At 37.0% G+C, this 19,624-nt stretch overlaps 1 pseudogene across 1 annotated transcript; it reads right to left on the bottom strand.

Moving 5' to 3' along the window:
* Nucleotides 1–278: 278 nt before the first annotated feature.
* LOC309968866 (zinc finger CCCH domain-containing protein 15-like) lies at nucleotides 279–1,549 on the bottom strand (annotated as a pseudogene). Its single transcript has one exon. The product of its transcript is annotated as a zinc finger CCCH domain-containing protein 15-like (transcript).
* Between the last annotated feature and the right edge of the window lie 18,075 nt (nucleotides 1,550–19,624).

The following is a 19,624-nucleotide window of genomic DNA, read 5'->3' as shown; positions in this document are numbered from 1 at the left end:
CACTTCCTACTTGAGTGGACAGTTAAAATAATCAATCATTTTCTGCAATGACCATTATATTTTTAATTTATCATGAACTACTCTGAACTTACTATGAGATGTAGCCAAAGTCAGAAGACAAGATGTAGGGAGAATATTCCTTTTTTTGGAGGAGAGTAAGCCCTCCAGAATCAGCATGGGAAACAAACATCCTGTTGAATTCTAGGTGGAAAAAAATTAATGTAGTCAATTTCAACTCATGCTGAGCTGGCTTAATTTTTTCATTGACTTGTTTGGTGTCATTCTTCTAAATCAAGTGTGTTTAATTCTTCTTCTAGTTCATCCAAATCTTCCCCAGTAAGAAGACTTCCGTCAACAGGAACAGAATCAATGGCTCCATTTTCCTGTCCCTCCCTTTCGTTGTCCTCTTCCAAATCACTTCTTTCACCATTTTCAGCCCTACCTCCGGAAGCTTCACTTAATTTGTTTTCATCCTTTTCTGAAGTATATGTGCTGAATCTTTCAAGACTGGCTACAGTAATACCTGTCTCATCTACATCTCTTGGGATGTACAGGCTTAAATCTATGTCATTTATGCTTACTGAATCATCAACCTCATCACCACCTGTTCCCTGGGTATAAAAGGTATCATCAGCTTCCTCCTCCTCATCGTCAACCAGTTCAGAACGAAATTCAAACACCTCACAACCACTAATCACTAATGCTTTCCCTGCTTTGAAGTCTGCTTTCCTTGTTTCTATATCTTGCTCAAGTTTATCAATCTTTTCTTGTCTTTTTCTCTTCTTCCATGCAAGAAAAGATTCTAATGTAACTTTGTTAACATTTGGACCTACGGCAGAATGCTCTCTTTCAATTAGATCTTCTAATGAAATTTCATCTTCTTTTTCTTCTTTTTATCTTTTTTAAAGACAAACTCAGGAGAAAGTGCATGATGATACATGCAAATATTACCCCCTCTAGGGCATACCCCAAACCAGCCATATTTGTTGTTTTCAATAGCTTCAAGGAAATGCTTGCACACTATTTGAGTTTTTGTTTTTTTCTTTTCCACCTCACCGTGCTGCTTGTTTACTACTTCTTCCAGTTTTTTCTCATCCCAATTATCCATAGTATCTTTATCAAGCTCTTGATCTCTTGCATCAATGTAAACACTTCGCCTTTCACATTTTGTCTCCAGAGTCAAGTCATGAGAGAACTTACACTTATCTCCTTTAGTACACTGTCCTTACTTGAAGAATGCACATACCATGGATTTGGGATCTGCACCTTTACTTATTTTTTGAGCGGCAACTACAGGTTTGAACAACTCATTTAGCTCTTGCAATTCCTTCTTCTTGTCATCTTTCAACTTCTTTTCAGCTTCACTTTATGCTACCTAAAGTGGATTTTGTTGACCAAATTTAACTTGATGAGTGACAGCCTTGATAAACTTCTGTTGCTTTGCTCCTTTCTTATTCTTTAGATCAGAAGTTTTGTCTTCGATAATCTTCTCCTTTTTCTGCTCCGCCTTTTTGCTGCCCCCAGCCTGAGCCTGTTTCTTGGGGGGCATGGCAGAGACAGGTGGCACCTGCCAGACTTAAACACAGCTGGACTCCCTCAGGGACTCTGGCCCTGCAGTAGGAGAAGGAGGAAGACGCCTACAATAAAGTTTAAGGAACACTGATCTAAGCCACCTTTGTGAAGCTAACTAGAGACACAAAATGTTTCATCCCTTAAAATGCACCATCCTGTGACTAACGCCAGCTACCACGGGTATTTACTGTCCTCAAGATTACAGCACTCCATGTAAATTCTCTGAGCTGGACAGGTTTGGAAGAACATGTCCTTGAAGAAATCTAATCAAAAACAGAAAGTCAAAAAGATACTCAAGTTCTTCATGGCTCTGTTAAGATCCTTGTGCAAAAAACATTACTGCAGAATGACCAAATAAAGACAAGAGTATGATTCAACTAAAACTACCAGTTTTAGTTGCAAAAAAGAAAATTAAGGGCTCAAAATAATGAATTAAAAACAGGCTCACTTTGTTTTACCTTATATATTTATATTGCTAATTTAATTTATTATTAATTAAAATTAGTATGTAATAACTTAATAACTTCAGTCCCCAAATAGTAATGCTAAATATTTTGTTGTTCTTTTTTTCATTATAAATAGAGGGTCTGAGAAGCAATACTAAAACTTTGCTCATATAGTCAAAAATATCATTCAATGCCAGGTACTGCTCTAGGTATTTAAGATACAATCAGTAAAGAAAAAAAAATTGTCCACTTTGGTGATGCTTACATTCTTGTGTGGAAACATCAGCAATAAACACCAACAAGAAGTAAATTGTATAGTAGGTTGGAAGTGATAAATGCCATAAAGAGCAGTGTTGGGAGTGGGGAGAAAGTTGCCATTTTAAACAGGACTATAAGTTGTGGAGGTACCATTTGGGCAAAACTTGAAGGAAGTGAGAAAGGCAGGAGAAAGTAGAGGAAAGCTTAATTGTTTTGGTCAGTGAATGATGCATGTAAATCTCTTCCATGTATTTACTATTTTTCTTTTTTCTTCCAGTTTCATTGAGATATAATTGACATAGAGCACTGTATAAGTTTATAGTATAGAGCATAATGATTTGATTTACATGCATCATGAAATGATTACCACAATAAGATTAGTGAACCTCCATCACCTCATAGAGGTACAAAATAGAAATTAAAAAAATGTATTTTTCCTTATGATGAGAACTCTTAGGATTTACTCTCTTAATAACTTTCATAAATAACATACAGCAGTATTAATTATATTAATCATGTTGTGCACTATATTCCTAGTGCTTATTTATCTTATAATTGGAAGTTTGTGCCTTTTGACACATTTCAACCAGTCCCTCTTCCCTTTATCCACTGCCTCTGGTAACCACAAATCTGATCTGTTTTTCTACGAGTTTATTTGTTTTTGAAGTATAATTGACCTACAACACTATGTTAGTTCCTGGAGCACACCATAATGATTCGATATTTCTCTATATTATAAAATGATCACCATCATAAGTCTAGTTTCCATCTGCCACCATACAAAGGCATTACGTTACTACTGACTATATTTCCCATGCTGTACATATCATACCCCTGACTCATTTATTTTGTAACTGGAAGTTTGTACGTCTTAAGTTCCCTCATTTATTTCACACATCTCCTGACTCTCCTCCCCTCTGACAACCACCTGTTTGTTCTCTGTATCTATGACTCCATTTGTGTTTTGTTTGTTCATTTATTGTTTTTTAGATTACACATATGAGTGAAATCATACAGTATTTGTCTTTGTCTGACTTATTTCACTCAGCATAATATCCTTTAGGTCCACCTATGTTGTCACAAATGGCAAGATTTAATTTTTTTTTTTTTTTGCGGTACGCGGGCCTCTCACTCTTGTGGCCTCTCCCATTGCGGAGCACAGGCTCTGGACGCACAGGCTCAGCGGCCATGGCTCACGGGCCTAGCCGCTCCGTGGCATGTGGGATTCTCCCGGACTGGGGCACGAACCCGTGTCCCCTGCATCGACAGGCAGACTCTCAACCACTGCGCCACAAGGGAAGCCCTCATTCTTTTTTTATGGCTGAGTAATATTCTGTTATATATATACCACATGTTCTTTATCCATTATCTATTGATGGACACTTAGGTTGCTTCTATATCTTGTGCTATTGTAAATACTGCAGTGTGCCTATATCTTTTCAAATTAGTGTTTTTGTTTTCTTTGGAATTGCTGAATTGTATGGTAGCTCTATTTTTAATATTTTTGAGGAAACTCCATACTGTTTTCCAAAGTGGCTGCAGCAATTTACATTTTGATTAACAGTGCATGAGGATTCCCTTTTCTCCACATCCTTTCCAACACTTGTGATGTGTTGTCTTTTGCTTAATAGCCATTCTGACAGGTGTGAAGTGATATTTCATTGTGGTTTTAATTAGCTTTTCCCTGATGATTAATAATGTTGAGCATCTTTTCATGTGTCTGTTGGCTATCTGTATGTCTTCTTTGGAAAAAGGTCTATTCAAGATCTCTGCCCATTTTTAATCATGGTGTGTGTGTGTGTGTGTGTGTGTGTTTTGATGTTGAGATGTATGAGTTCTTCGTATATTTTGGATATTAACCTCTTATGAGATATATCATTTGCAAATATCTTCTCCCATTCACTAGGAGGCCTTTTCATTTTATTGATAGTCTCCTTCATTGTGCAAAAGCTTTTTAGTTTGATGTAATCCCTTTGTTTATTTTGCTTTTGTTTCCATTGCCTGAGGAGACATATCTAAAAAAAAAAAAAGTATTGCTAAGACAAAGAGTGTACTGCCTATGTTTTCTTCTAGGAGTTTTATGGTTTCGGGTCTTACATAAGTCTTTAATTCATTTTGAGTTTATTTTTATACATGGTGTGAGAAAGTAGTCCAGTGTGATTCTTTTGCATGGAACTGTTCAGTTTTCCTAGCACCATTTGCTGAAGAGGCTGTCTTTCTTCATTGTATATTCTTGCCTCCTTTGTTGTGGATTTATTAATCATGTAAGTGTGGGCTTACTTCTGGATTCTCTATTCTGTTCCATTGATATATGTGTCTGTTTTCGTGCCATTACCATACTGTTTTGATCACAGCAACTTTGTAGTATAGCTTGAAATCAGGGAACATGATACTTCAGCTTTGTTCTTCCTTCTCAAGGTTATTTGGTTATTCAGGGTGTTTTGTGTTTCCATACAAAGTTTAGAATTATTTGTTCTAGTTCTGTGAAAAATGCCATTAGTATTTTGACAGGTATTGCACTGAATCTGTAGACCGCCTTGGGTAGTATGGTCATTTTTTTTTAAACAATATTTATTATTACAATCCATGAGCATGGTATATCTTTTCGTTTGTTTGTGTGGCCTTCAATTTCTTTCACTGGTGTCTTATAGTTTTCCTAGTACAGGTCTTTTACCTCTGTAGTTAGATTTATTCTTAGGTATTTTATTCTTTTTGATGCAATTGTAAATGAATTGTTTTCTACACTTAAGGAAGAGCAAGGGAGGGAAGTGTTCTCCTAACTTGTAATATGATTGTTGATCCACTGCTTTAGTGATAGTGTACAACCCCACTCTATAATTTTATATATCATCCTTTCTGGTGAGCCATACATTCAGCCAAGAGTGAACTCAGATTTTATTTTTCAGTAGCCCTTATTTTATATGTAATTACGTCTAGAAATTAAATACCTGACAATAACTTTATTATGTACTTACTATGTACAAATTTTATCTTTTTCTAATCTTGGAAGAAGATATATATTTTATAATTTTTAAATTTAATTTTATTTATGTTTTTATACAGCAGGTTCTTATTAGTTATCCATTTTATACATATTAGTTTATATATGTCAATCCCAATCTCCCAATTCATCACACCACCACCCCTGCCCCCGCCACTTTCCCCCCTTGGTGTCCATACGTTTGTTCTCTACATCTGTGTCTCTATTTCTGTCCTGCAAACTGGTTCATCTGTACCATTTTTCTAGGTTTCACATATATATGTTAATATACGATATTTGTTTTCTCTTTCTGACTTACTTCACTCTGTATGACAGTCTTTAGATCCATCCACATCTCTACAAATGACCCAATTTCATTCCTTTTTATGGCTGAGTAATATCCCATTATATATATATACCACATCTTGGAAGAAGATACTTTTATCCTTATTTTAGAGATAAGAAAACACAGGGTCTGAGATAATGAGATGGCTCCTCTCAGAAACCAAAGTCACAATTTTTTTTACTAAGCCACACCCACAATTTGAGCTCAATGCATTATGTTAGACACCTCTAATCTCTAATTTTGTTACAAGTTTACTTATGGGATGGACTACACAAAGTTGTTACTACAGACTTCATACAGTAGTAATGGACACAAAAAGAGGCCACACAGACAAATAACTGATGGAAGCTCAATACTTAAGCCATAATAGAATTTCAAGGCCCTAAAATAGTCTTTATAATACAACAATTTATCAGTCTTTTTTATCTACAACCACTATCATTTTCCACACATATAGTTTTTTTCATTGACTGAATTCTTCCTATGAGTTGGAGACTATACCATGTATTCCAAATATATAATTGCATTTGATCTAAATGAAATTATTTTATAGATGAGAAAACAGGCCCAGGAAGGTTAAGCAGGCTTGCATCCTTAAGTTTCATGATGAATGGTGAGTCTTAGCTCCATATTTGGAGCTCTAGAAAATTCTATGTAAGGAACTGTTTAAGGTACTCAGTGCAGAGGTAAGAAATAGTCCATCAGAACATGGTAAATCTAGGGGTGGGTAAGGAGTAATTATCTTGGACTATGCACAGGAAGTCAGGAGAAAACACAAATCATGCCTCTAGAAAGAAGGTTCAGGAACCAACTACATTGCATATTAGTACAAATCTGCCATTTTTGCCCATCAAGTCCCCAGCAAAGGACCTAGACTCTCTAGGTGACATGACATATCTTTATAAATCTATCCTTGCTGGAGGGTGGGGGGCAAAAACCCTCTCAGGGTCTGAAATGACTCTTAGTGTCCCTGGTCATCATAAGCAGCTGGCAAACTGAGATGAAAAAGGAGACTAAAAAATCAAACAGCACTGTCTGTAGCTCTAAGTACAATAAGCTATTGATAACAGAGATCCTGAGTCATCAAGAATATATTGAAGGAAACAGAGATGTGTGCAGTATATGACAGAAAGCTTTTCATTTCAAATTGTTAAACTGAAAGTCTAGGCACTTGATCTGGCAAGTTTTATGAGCCCTACTGGAGCATGCACTTTATGTGGAATTCTCATTTCCTGACAGCCCTGGATAGATCAGGCCGAGCTGTGATAATGCTCATCTCTGTGCATTATAATGAAGCTGCCATGGTAACTCTAGAAGTCACTTTTTAAATGTGCAATTTTAAAAGTTCATTTCTCAGAAAAAAAGATTAGCACAGCTGTAACACTCATAATAATCTAATGAGACTTGAAAGGAACATTTGGGCAAAAAAAAACATATAGACTGCTCAGATTTCACAATTGCACTGTCCTTCTGAGAATGACATGGTCCACTCATGACTCCCCTAATCAGTGAAACAAGGGGGGCATTAGATCAGAAACTTAATTAAATTTTGGTGCGTATAACCCAACAGTAGAACTCATTAAACTCCTACTTAGCTCAGTATGCTTGCTAAGTAAGTCAGAGTGCTTGAATGAAAAATTTTATGTACTTGTCATTTTCATAATTTAAGGAGCTAGGTATAATAAATGTTCCTAGCATTAGTTATTTAGGAAAGGTTGATTGTACCTTTTATGACTGGTCACAGGAATCATACTGGGAAGGAAACAAATGTGACACATCTGAATTGAATCCATTTCCAAAGTAAAACCCTCTATACTCAGCCCCACCCACCTCCAGCTTTTTGAGAAGGAAAAGGCATAAATCAATGCCCAAGGTCTCTGTACCTTGTTATGGAAAACATTTATCTTCTTTTCTAAGGGAGATTGTAACTTTTTAAAAGTTCATTGTTGTTTGGAGACTGAATCAGTGCCACTGATCTAGAGATACGGCATGCTCAGGAAGCTCCCGTTATCTCTGGGACCTCATAAGCACCAGAAGCATACATTCCTCGAGGCATGATGTGATGATTTCTTCGAGTGGCATGTCTAATTGGAATGTCTTTTCCATTGTTTTCCTTGAAGGCTTACAATTTAGGACCAGGGCCCTGGCTGCAAATTCAAATAAGTCAAATTTAATAAATATTTATTAGCAGAAGGCTTTTATGGCCATCTGCTAATAGAAGAACTTTAATCTATATGTAGCATTCAATATTGCTCAGAAAACTGTCCTACAAAGTTCAAGTAGTTATTAACCTCACAAATGCCTTTTTTTTTTTTTTTTTTTTTTTTTGCAGTACGCAGGCCTCTCACTGTTGTGGCCTCTCCCGTTGCGGAGCACAGGCTCCGGACGCGCAGGCTCAGCGGCCATGGCTCACGGGCCCAGCCGCTCCGCGGCATGTGGGATCTTCCTGGACCGGGGCACGAACCCGTGTCCCCTGCATCGGCAGGCAGACTCTCAACTACTGCGCCACCAGGGAAGCCCCACAAATGCCTTTTAAAGGAACTAAGCTACATCGTCCAGGAGTCACAGAATTCCACTTCCCCACTTAGCCTGGCTTTTCAAAACACCCAACAGTGACTTGATCATTAATTTCACCAATTTCGTTAAAGAGAAGGACAACGAAACTGTTTGCTTGATACACCACCCCTGCTCTCTCACACACACACACACACACACACACACACACACACACACACACACACACACACACAGTTCCTACACCAGTCAAGTGAACTGATTGACATCGTGTGGAGAAAACAGTAAAAATATATTGAGTCATCTGTTTTGACTTCATGTCAAACCAGCCTTGCCATCAAAACATTATTTTGGCCCTCTCAATAATTTCTAAACATGCTGGTGGCAGTGGAATCAGGTAGAGGTGGACAAGTTTCCTTGAAACTGATTATATTACACGCAGTGGAAAAGAAGTAGAAAATCAAATTAGGCCAGTCAGCCTGCTTAGTAGACTTCCATAATATTTGGTTGTCAAAGGACCAAGAAATGTTAGCTCAGACTTCTGCCCTGAGAACAGTGACAGGGCTCATTCTACCTCACACATGTTTAACTTGAATCTTTTATAAGAATTGTGGCTAGTTTCTTGGGGCACTTCACGACTCTCACGACTTGAAAACTTAGTGGCTGGAAAGTTCTATTCAGCAGGTAGGAGCAAACACCGGTAAACTCAGAGTCCCTGCCAGTTCTGTGCCCCATTTAATCCATAAGATGACAATGGTTAGAGAAACTCCACTCTAATCATTTACATTAATAGCAGCTACCTTGTCCTGGATTGTGTTTTAAGCATTGGGCCACAGAATGAAAACGACAGAATTCCTACTTTCAGGAAGTTTGCTCCAAAGTGAACAAACCACTGCTAGAGTGGGAAGAATGGACCCTCTTTCTACTCAGCCATTCACATTCATCCATCCCCAGGCGCCTCACTTCCCCCTTCCATCTGAAGGTTTTCCAAAGTTTTCACATGTTCACCTTCAACCAAACCACTGCCTTCTTGATTCTATCAGATCTAGCAACTTATTTTATCCAGTAAAACAAGAGACATGCAAAATCATGGATTTCCTCGACTCCTGTCCCCTCTACCTCAAAATGTATACCTTGGACTAAGTGTCCTCAGTTCTTTTCCTGTGATGCTATCTTTATCCCTTGCAAGGCTATTACTCATTTTCTAAATATCCTCTCTCATGCTGCTGATCTTAGCTCCTTGTAATCCATGGACACAGCTGGCTGTTTCATACCCCAGTGCCTCTCTGAACTCTTCCACTCAGCTTAGAGCATTCTTCCACAATTGCCCTGCAGGAACACTATCACTCAGCTCTTACAACTCATCTTCCACCGCTCCCTTTTACACTCTGTGTGCTCCCTTATCTTTTCTTTCTTATATTTTTGACCTCTCTTTCTCCACTGAATCTATATCCCTTAGCCTTCAGAGGGGTGTAACTGAGAAAAATCAATGCTTTTCTTAAATGTTACTCATCAAATTACTACAATCTTCTCTTCCCTCCATATCCCACAAGAAGGACATTCATTAGCTCTACTTTCTTTAAAAATATTTGACTTGGATCTTTTAAATTATAAAATGGATGTTGAAAATTTGGAAAACATGCTTAAGAGTTATAAGAAGAGAAATAAATACCCCTTGTAATCCCACCAGGTAGAGAAAAATGCTAAGATGATGGAAGGCAGGATACTGTTGGCTTAAGTGAGCAGCCTCCAGAAACAGACTCAAGGTTTGAGTCCTGGTTCAGTCACACATCAGGCGCGTGTCTTTGGCCAAGTGACCTCACCTCTGTTCGTTTCCCCTTGTGCAAAGTGTATAAAAGCAGCCCTTCAGGGGATTTTTGTGAAAATTAAACAGGTTAATGTAAGCGCATGTAAACCCCTTATAATAACTGGCACTAGTAAATAGAGCAATAAATACGTTTGTACCTTTTTATAGTTGATATGTATATTTCTAGTCTTTTCTCTGCATGTATACTTAAATAGTTTTTTACTTGGGATCTTGCAATCCAAATTAACAACTTGATTTCTTACGTAACAGTATCGTGCATCTCCACTCCCTAAGTCTTTATTTACTCTTCATGTGATGGCAGCATGGCGTGGGCACCTGTGCAGCAATTCAGCCACTTGGTCAGAGATAAACCGTGATCTCTAACAACATGTGAAGAGATCATCCCTAATTCCCAATCTTGTTGAAGTTTTAATACTACTGACCTTCCCTTACTGAAACTCCTTTCTTAACTTCACTGACACTGTTCTCTCATCGTTGTTTTCCACGTGTCTTGGTCTCCTGTGAGACATTTGCCTTCTGCTGTTAAACTGCTAAACATTGTCAGTTCTTTTCCAGAGCACCAAATGCCTATTTCCTGCTTTGTGCTCTACTTCTTGCCTTGCATATATACATCATCTACTTTTCAAACTTAAGATTTTCAAAACTAACACTATTTTCTTAAAAAAAAAATCTTTATTTCATTGTTCATCCAACTACAGTTAATTGCATTACCACCATGCATCCAACCATCTAAGTCACTGTAAAACTTTTGCTTGCCCCTTGAGGATAGCCTTACTCAAAGCACTTTATCTTGTGTGAAACTGAACTTTTATAAGTTCTCCACACCTCAGAACTCATCTTTCAAATCTGTTCTTACTCATATAGTTCCTATGTCAACCACTGGTACCAAACTCCACCTGGTTTCCCCAGCCAGAAATATTGGAGTTGTCCTCAACTTCTAACTTCACTTCTTCTTCTGCTTCCTCCAAACATGACTTCCTGTCACTGTGACCTCCTTCCCACCTACCTCTTTATTTCCTCTGTTCTCCTTTATCTGAGAGCCTCACACTCCTCTGCCTGTGTTATTGCAATTGCCTCTTGTGGTAGTTTGAATAGTGTTTCACAAAAATGCATGTCCCCCTGGAACCTCAGAATTTGCCTTTATTTGGAAATAGGGTCTTTACAAATGTACTTGGAGTAAGAATCAAGATGAAGTAATTCTGGATTCAGGTGTGAATGTCTTATAAGAGACAGAAAAAGATACACATAGACACATACAGGGAAGTGGACCATGTGAAGATGGAGGCAGAGATCAGAGTGATGCTGCCACAAGCCAAGGAATGCCAAGAGCCATCAAAAGCTGGAAGAGGCAAGGAAGATTCTCCCCTAGAGCTTTCAGAGGGAGCGTAGCCCTGTTGATACCTAAATTAAATTCCTTAAGCCACAAAATTTGGGGTAATTTGTTATGGCAGCTCTAAGAAACTAATACAACTCTCAACTAGTTTTCCCCACAAATCCACCCTCTGTGCTTCAGCCAGAAATATGAGACCACACTATTTCTCTGATTAATGTCTTTCAATACAATACAAACAAAGCTCTTACCAACCTGGCTTTTCTTCCTTTTCTTATTCTCTTCCTGCATTCCTTATACTTCTGACCCTCTGTGACTCCTGAGCACAAGTTTCATTCACACCTAAGTGCATTTTTTGAATTCTACCCCTTTGTTTGGAATTCCTTACCAGCCTTTCTTCTCATGCTATTAGCCATCAATCACAACCCAGCCTGGGTGTAATCTTCTCTGTTTGGTCCCTCTTAACTCTTCTCTCTCAAGTTCATTTCATGTTCATGTTTTACATTTTCTTCTATTATCATATTTATCACACACTGTGATCGTTTGTTTATATCCTCTTATTCATCTTTATAGTCCAATACATAGTAGGTACTCAACATATATTTGTTGAATGAAAGAATTCCTTCTCCCTTATAAATTACACATAACTAAATGTATATCAATTTTAATTCAAAAGGTCAGTTTTTAGTCTTTCCTCCCAGTTTGCTCCCCAATCTTGTTCTCTTGGTTCAAAAGTTCAACTATCGGGCTTCCCCGGTGGCGCAGTGGTTGAGAGTCCGCCTGCCGATGCAGGGGACACGGGTTCGTGCCCCGGTCTGGGAAGATCCCACATGCCGCGGAGCGGCTGGGCCCGTGAGCCATGGCCGCTGAGCCTGCGCGTCCGGAGCCCGTGCTCCGCAACGGGAGAGGCCACAACAGTGAGAGGCCCGCGTACTGCAAAAAAAAAAAAAAAGTTCAACTATCTCTCTTAAACGGTTTTCCTGCCTCCATAGCCCTGTTCTCCACTTTGTTTCTTCTTCCACCGTTAATAGGGTCTTTCTGAAGCACATCTGGGATCATTCCCTCAGCTGGAAACTTCAACAGTTTTCCATTATCTTAAAGATAAAGCCCTAATTTTATACCATGACTTATAAAGTTGTTCCAATCTCTCTCCATCATGAATGCCATGCTCCAATTTCACTAGATTTCCTACAAATCCTTAAACCCTATCTCTATGTTTGTGTTTTCATATCTTTCTTCTTCAGCTTTCTCCTCCTGGTGGAGTCCTCTTCTTCCACAATGGGGCTCAAGTGTCTCCTCTTTGAGATTCTTCTCAGATCCTGGGGTGGGCATCAAGGAATCCATTACTCTTTCTCCCATCTTCTTGCAGAACTCTGTCAGAACCTCTTCATTAAAACTCAGCACAGTGTAGCATAGTTGTTTGAATACATTACATAGCTGTCTCTGTCTCCCTGAACTGTCCCACACAGATTATGGAAATTTCTAAACTTGGGACCTTCGTTGTAGTTCGATATCCAGTAAAGAGTAGGTGCTCAGTAAGTATTGTTTCAGAGTTGGCTAATTCTTCTTCCCTATTAAGGATTTTACTAATTTGTTTTCAACCATAACATATAAATATACAAACACATACAAGTGTACAATTGTGATGGTTAATTTCATATGACAACTTGGCTGGGCCACTGTACCCAGATAGATGTCTCTGCGAAGATATTTAAAGATGAGATTAACATTTAAATCGGCAGGCTTTGAATAAAGAAGATTATCCTTCATAACGAGGGTGAGCCACATCCAATCAGCAGAGGTCTTAATAGGAAAAGGATTCATGCTGCCTGAGGAAGAGAAAATTCTGCCAGAAGATAACCTTTGGACACGAACTGTAACTCTTCCCTGGATCCCCAGTCTGCTGACCTACTCTGAAGATTTTGGACTTGGCAGTCTCCACAGTCTCATGAGCTGGTTCCTAAAATAAATCTCTCTCTATGTGCACATCCCACTGGTTCTGTTTCTCTGGAGAGCCCTGATGAATACAACAGTCAACACGTACTTCTTATCACATGAAACATTTCATTGGTTCTCTTTCCACACAAAAGTTTCTAAAACACAGTAACACACAAATATTTATAAATAAACCTCATGAGTTTAGATTTGGAAATCTTTGTTTGTGAAGGTGTGTTTGTGACCCAGTAGTCCCAAAGTCACTCTAAGTGTGAGTTTGAATCCTGGCTCTGGCAGCTGGGTGACCATGGTCAAGTTACTTGGTCTCTTGGTTTTCTGTGACTTTATTTTAGAATGAGGTCAAACTACCTACCTTATATGATTGCTGTTGTGAGGATTACATGATTTACAATGAAAACATGTAAAGTGCTTAACACAGTGCCTGGCACATAGTAAGTGCTCAATGAACATTAACTGTCATGTTAATAAAGCCTGCTCTGTCTGCCTAATTGCTTCAGTTTATTCACTTCCCCTTGTTAATTTACCACTGGAAAAAAAACAGGAATTATGTTTCTCTGCAGTTCCGACAGTTTAAAAATTAATGCACAATAATGTATTATTATAAAATTCAACTATTAAATTTTTTTAGATGGCTTATATTTCTTGATGTAATGATATTATATGTGTATTCCTAGGGTATTTTTTGTTTGCTTATTGTTTAAACAAACATATCTACTTTGATTCTAGGATATAGGACATGGGAAAAGTTCAAATATATAGGTAAAAATAAAAGGTATCTTCATTTACTAAAGCTATAATCAAGACAGAGGCATTAATTAATTACTTAAGAGAATAAAAATGTTGTTTTTGAGTTTGCTGACTATTCTTCCCTGCAGAAGAGTTGCTACCATTCTGTCTTGAGCTATAACATATGCAAATATATACGTAGTTAGAGCCAACTCTGGGTTTTCCTTGCTTATGAAAGAAAATAGTGGTTCAAAAAGACCTGAAAAGAAATTTTGTTTGGCCTGGAACTGGACCACATGATTTAGGGGGCATTAGTGGATTTATTTTGGAATATGTATGTATGTTTTAAGCCTTAATCTAAAACAAGACAAAAATCAATCTATTTCTTAGCACAGTCTTGCTTATTATTTAAGAATCTGTCTCAGAATTGTGTTAATAAGATAGGAGAGTCAATCAGGAAGAAAGGAAAGAGAGTGTGTGAGAGTGTGTGTGTGTGTGTATGTGTTTGTGTGTTTCACACATCATTTTCATAAGACATTGGTTTTTCCTCAGTACTTTCTGTTTTCCACTTATGGCACTGAATTCCTCTTGCCCTTTCTTGATAAAGCATCATGTCCCTAGGTATATACTAAATGTTGAAAGAAAACATTCTTTTTTTTCTTTTCCCCCTTTGAGTATGTGAAAGATTGATGATGAAGACAATTCCTATCTTCTCTCATGCAGTTCTCTCTTTAGATCATTACTAATAATTTGGCAATCAAATGCACTTGAAAGATGTAGATGAAATAATCTTCATTCTTTTTATCAGTGGCAAAAGAATTTCTGATTTACAAGCGGATCAAGAAACAGACACACATTTCACTGAAATATATTAATAAATATATAAAAGACCTACAAGCATAAATGATAAACTGAGCATAAAGCAATATAAAATAAAAATATAAATATAAAAGGGCCCATATTCCTGAAGTCACTTAAGTCATTTCTCATCTTCCAATCAGGCTTCATTAAATCAATACAGATTGATGAGTGTTTATCTCTTTCTTGTAAATTTCCAGGAAGAAAGATGCCTCATTTAAGGAGTAATTATTACCTATATATGTACATATATGCATATATATATATATATATATATCTTATGCTATTTTTAAAAATTCAAATTAAGTTTTAACTTGTAACCTTGCATTAAGCATTTGCTTCTGTTTGAATTCTGATAGGACAACCTCACTATAGTCTTATGATATCAGAATTGTTATCTTGTTTGTAGAAAGAAAAAAATGAGGCACAGACTTTCCTTCATTCCACAGATAATTAATTTTTTAAAAAGGGTTTCGCTTTTTAAAAAAAATTTAATACTAGGGTTCTTTGTTCAGCCCAAGTCATTTTTTTAAAAAGTCTAAACCATTTCTCTCAAAAGTATTATGAATGGAGGGAAATCCTCAGTTGGCATAATTTTTCTCTCTCACACCTTACCTTTCCCACCCCAAATTTTCTTTCATGTTTAAATAAAAACTGCTTAGAATCACACTCCATTGGTATACTGTGGTAGATACAGATTAAACTAGCCCCTTATTGTCAGTATTTCTGTATGCAAAAATCAGTTTGGTTTGAAATCTTTGTGCTTGGGTGTTTATTAGACTTGCTGACTAACACAGATGCATCTGGTGAATTTCCTCAGCTTCAAAAGGACTTGAGAAACAAACCCAGAAACCCTTTGAAAGACAAGCCCACTAGATCCCAAGGCAGTTGTTTGATATCCATGGTCAGCTTAGTTTGGCTGATTTCCAGAGGCTGGAATGTGAAATGTTCCCTGATAGTTTCATCAAGCCCTTCTTATAAATGACCTGTGTCATATCTTTAATTAGACTCGTCATCCTTCATACCCCTTCCTTTTTTTCCCCACCTGGACCCGACCCCAACTTTTCTCTCTTTTCTTCCAACCTAATGTTAACACCGTGGGAGCTGAAACAGCATAATATTATCAAACCCATTTTCCTTTGACTGATAAGCAGAACCTTACTTCTACGTCTTTTAATGCCTAATTTCCAATCAGGCCTTTCCTCTAATCTCTCCTATGCTTCAGTTTCTCCTTCAGTGCAAAAGGAGTTTTCCTTAATGCATTCAACAGATGCTCCTTCCCAATGCCATCTTTTCAGAGCGCTGAAAAGTGCCCTATTGTGGAGCCTAGCGGATATGCTTGAATATACAAACACAGCAATACTTCTTTTCTTTATTGACTTGCACTGAAATCTGTGCCTCTACTAAATAAAACACTTCGCTATCCCAGTATCAGGCCGCCCATGTGCTGAGACATTTGTGTCTCCTTTAAATGCATCAAAACTTCCCAGGTTTGCCTCCAACAGTATTTTAACAGATAACACACTGCCAAAACCCGATCAAATGCTTTCCAAATCTTCTCGACAGCATTATTGATGACAGATGCTTAGCCTCCACATTTCACCAAACCGTGGGACAGTATTAGAAATAAGATTGCCTCTATATGATTATGTAGGAAGACAGCATATGTAATTCCTGCTCAACTCTTGACCCCTGCAAGAACATAAACATTTAGAAGAGTTCCAAAGTACTAGAATAACTATAATTGCACATGGTTTTATGTGAACTGTTTACTTACGGATCCCCTTAGCTGAAGGGGAATTATTTATTTGCTTTTCTTTTCATAGGAATCATGTGTCATTCTACTATATTTATAATGCCCATTTTCAGAGCTTACCAAAGAAAGGCAGCTAATTTTTCATGAGTGAAAAAGCTCTGAAAATAGATGTACTCAGGGCTTGAAAATGCAATTTCTCAGAAGTCTGTTGTTGTTTCCAGTTAGGAATTTTTAAACTAGAAATAAAATCATATATTGTTTTTTCTAATTACTGTTTGGTTCTCTGTGATGTTAATCCTTGATCTGTAAATATCAAAAAGGTCATTAATATTGCACAAGATGTGTTACTAATGTAGCTGCTTATGTAAAAATTTTAAAATTTGTAGGTAGTTATAATTTAAATAAGTCTTTTGGGCACCAAAATATGCTATCATAATAAATAGCTTATCTTGGATGTGTGGAATGGTGGTCATGTTCCCAGCTTCTTAAATACTCCCAACTATTACCTTCCTAGATTATAAACTCCCTGAAGATGGGGATTATGTCTGTCCTGTTCACTTTTGTATACCCATTGACAAGCATAGAATCTGCTGCCATAATTGCTACTCAATAAATATATGATGACTATCCAGATAAATAGATGGATAAACGGATGGATGGATGTATCTAGCTAAAGCATATTACAACTTTTTTTTTTTTTAAAGAATTACACAGTGAGAGTTAGTATACATTATGGGTAAAAGCCTGGCTTTAGCTCTGGTTATACTTATCAGCTTTATAAAGTGGAAGGTTCTTAAAATCTAGTGCAGTTTCCCCATCTTTAAAATGGAAGTAGTAATACTTTCTACAACATAAGACTATAGAGACAGTATTGTGATGGTGCTAAGCACATTGGTTCTGGGTATAGATTTTCTGTATTTGAATCTATGTCCTACATGTAATAGCTATGTGTCTTTGCTCAAGGTTTTTATGAGAATTTGGTAAGTTGATACTTACAAAGCTCCAGCACCTAGGGCTTAGTAAACACTTAAAATAAATGTTATTTTCATTGTATGATACTATTTTTTTCTTTCTTGAACCAAATAAGGGTTTTTTGTTTCTTTGTTTCTCACTGTGACTAGTTTAAAAGAAAAAAATCAGTAATTGTAATTTAAGAGCTGTAAATATGAATTCATCAGTCAAGTTGCAAATGTGAAATAAAAGGGCTTTAGGGCTAGGAGTGGTGATGGAAAAATAACCCTTCAATGTAATAGGGCTTTACAGAAAAAGATTAACTTGTTTTTGCTATCCATCTATTCACCTACTTCATTTATTCATTCAATCAATTATTTATTCAACAAATGTACTGAGCCTTGGCTCTATGGAAGGCACTACTCTAAGTGTAGTAAATATAGTTAGCAAATAAACAGAAATCACAGCCTTCGACAGTGCTTAGGAACATGTATGTGTTGTGAGGTGTGTGTGTGTGTGTGTGTGTGTGTGTGTGTGTGTGTGTGTAGAAAACAACAGTAGGCAAAATAAGTAAATACATATTTTGTCTAGTGCTAAAGTAGGTTAAATTCATGTAGGTAATTCATGTTAAGGAGAAAATAGCTGAGAAAGAGAGAATTTTGGCAGCATAATTCTCCCAGAGTAGACAGGGGAATCTTCATTTACATCGTGGATTTAGAATAAAGATCTAACAGAGGTGAGGGAGTGAATCATGCTGGTGTCTTTGGAAAAGACATCCAGGCAGACTGAGAAGCAGTGGGAAAGACCCTGAAGAGGAAGCCTAGCTAGTACATTCCAGAAACATCAGGGAGGCTGGTCTTTTTGCAATCAAGTTCCATAAGGAAGAGAGTAGTAGGAGATGAAGTCAGAGAGGTAGGTGGGAGTGGGCTGGACTGTGTAGGGCCTTGTATGTCAAAGGAATAATTTGAAATTTCACTTGTGAATTTGAAGGTTTTTAGCAGGAGGATGAAATTATCTGATCAGCACTTTAACAGGATTATTTTAATTACTGTCTTGAGAATATACAGTAGGGAAGGTAAGGGTGGAAACAGAGTCAGGAGATTTCCAAAAATCATAGTAGGAGATGATGTGCTTTTGGACCAGGATGTTATAATACAAAGATTGTACAAAGTGGACAAATTCAGAAGCTAGTTTGACGCTAAAGCCAAGAAGACTTATTGACAAATTAGATGTGAGAAAGGAAAGGACAGAGAGCCATTTTTTTAAAGATCTGGAGCTACTGGAAAGATAAAGTTACCATTAACTATTTGGAAAAGCTGAAGGAGGGAAATGAAAAAATATATATATGTGGTATTTAAGCATAAATGGTTTTTACTGTACATATTGTTCTCCCACATAATTTTTCACTTGAAAATATGTCTCAGAGAGTTCCATATGATATATAGAATTCCTTTAATTGTTGCATGATATTTTATATGATACCCTCTTGATGAAACTTAGAGCATTCTCAGTTTTATTGCTGTTATCAACAGCTATGTAACCAACATCCTGGGCATGCCTCTTTGTGCATATAGGTGAGTGGTACTCTAGAGTCAATGTTTATAATCAAATATATGCACAATGAAAGTTTAACTGATACGTCACACTTTCCTCTAGGAAAATGGTTCCAGTTTATACTTTCACTAATAGAGTAAAAGAATAAAATTAAAGGTTTTTTTTTTTTATTAAGGTAGAAAGAATTTGCAAAAGATAACTTCCTAGTGTTCTTTGCACATAAATAAAACACTGGCAATATGTTATGGACGGATTAAAAATTATTGATTTTTCCTAACATACTTCCACATAGTAAAGACATATCCATGGGGAAACTTGGCAAAGTTCCTGCTGTGATGAAGATAACACTCTAGGGGGTATAAATTTTGTGGACTCAGGGTTTTGTTTGGATTATCTAATATATTAAAGAGAATTTTATTTCTCTCATATTCTCTAATTGCCATGTTCTCTTTGAGAAATTGAAAATGTATACCTAAAATAGTCTGAAAACTTTTTGCATTAAAAAAACCAAATAACTAAAATGCAATAATTAATTATAAATCAGGAAAA

The sequence above is a fragment of the Leucopleurus acutus genome (genome assembly GCF_964270905.1).
Source record: "Leucopleurus acutus genome assembly, chromosome: 11".
NCBI classification, from domain to species: domain Eukaryota; kingdom Metazoa; phylum Chordata; class Mammalia; order Artiodactyla; family Delphinidae; genus Leucopleurus; species Leucopleurus acutus.
This window is presented reverse-complemented; position numbering and strand designations above follow the sequence as displayed.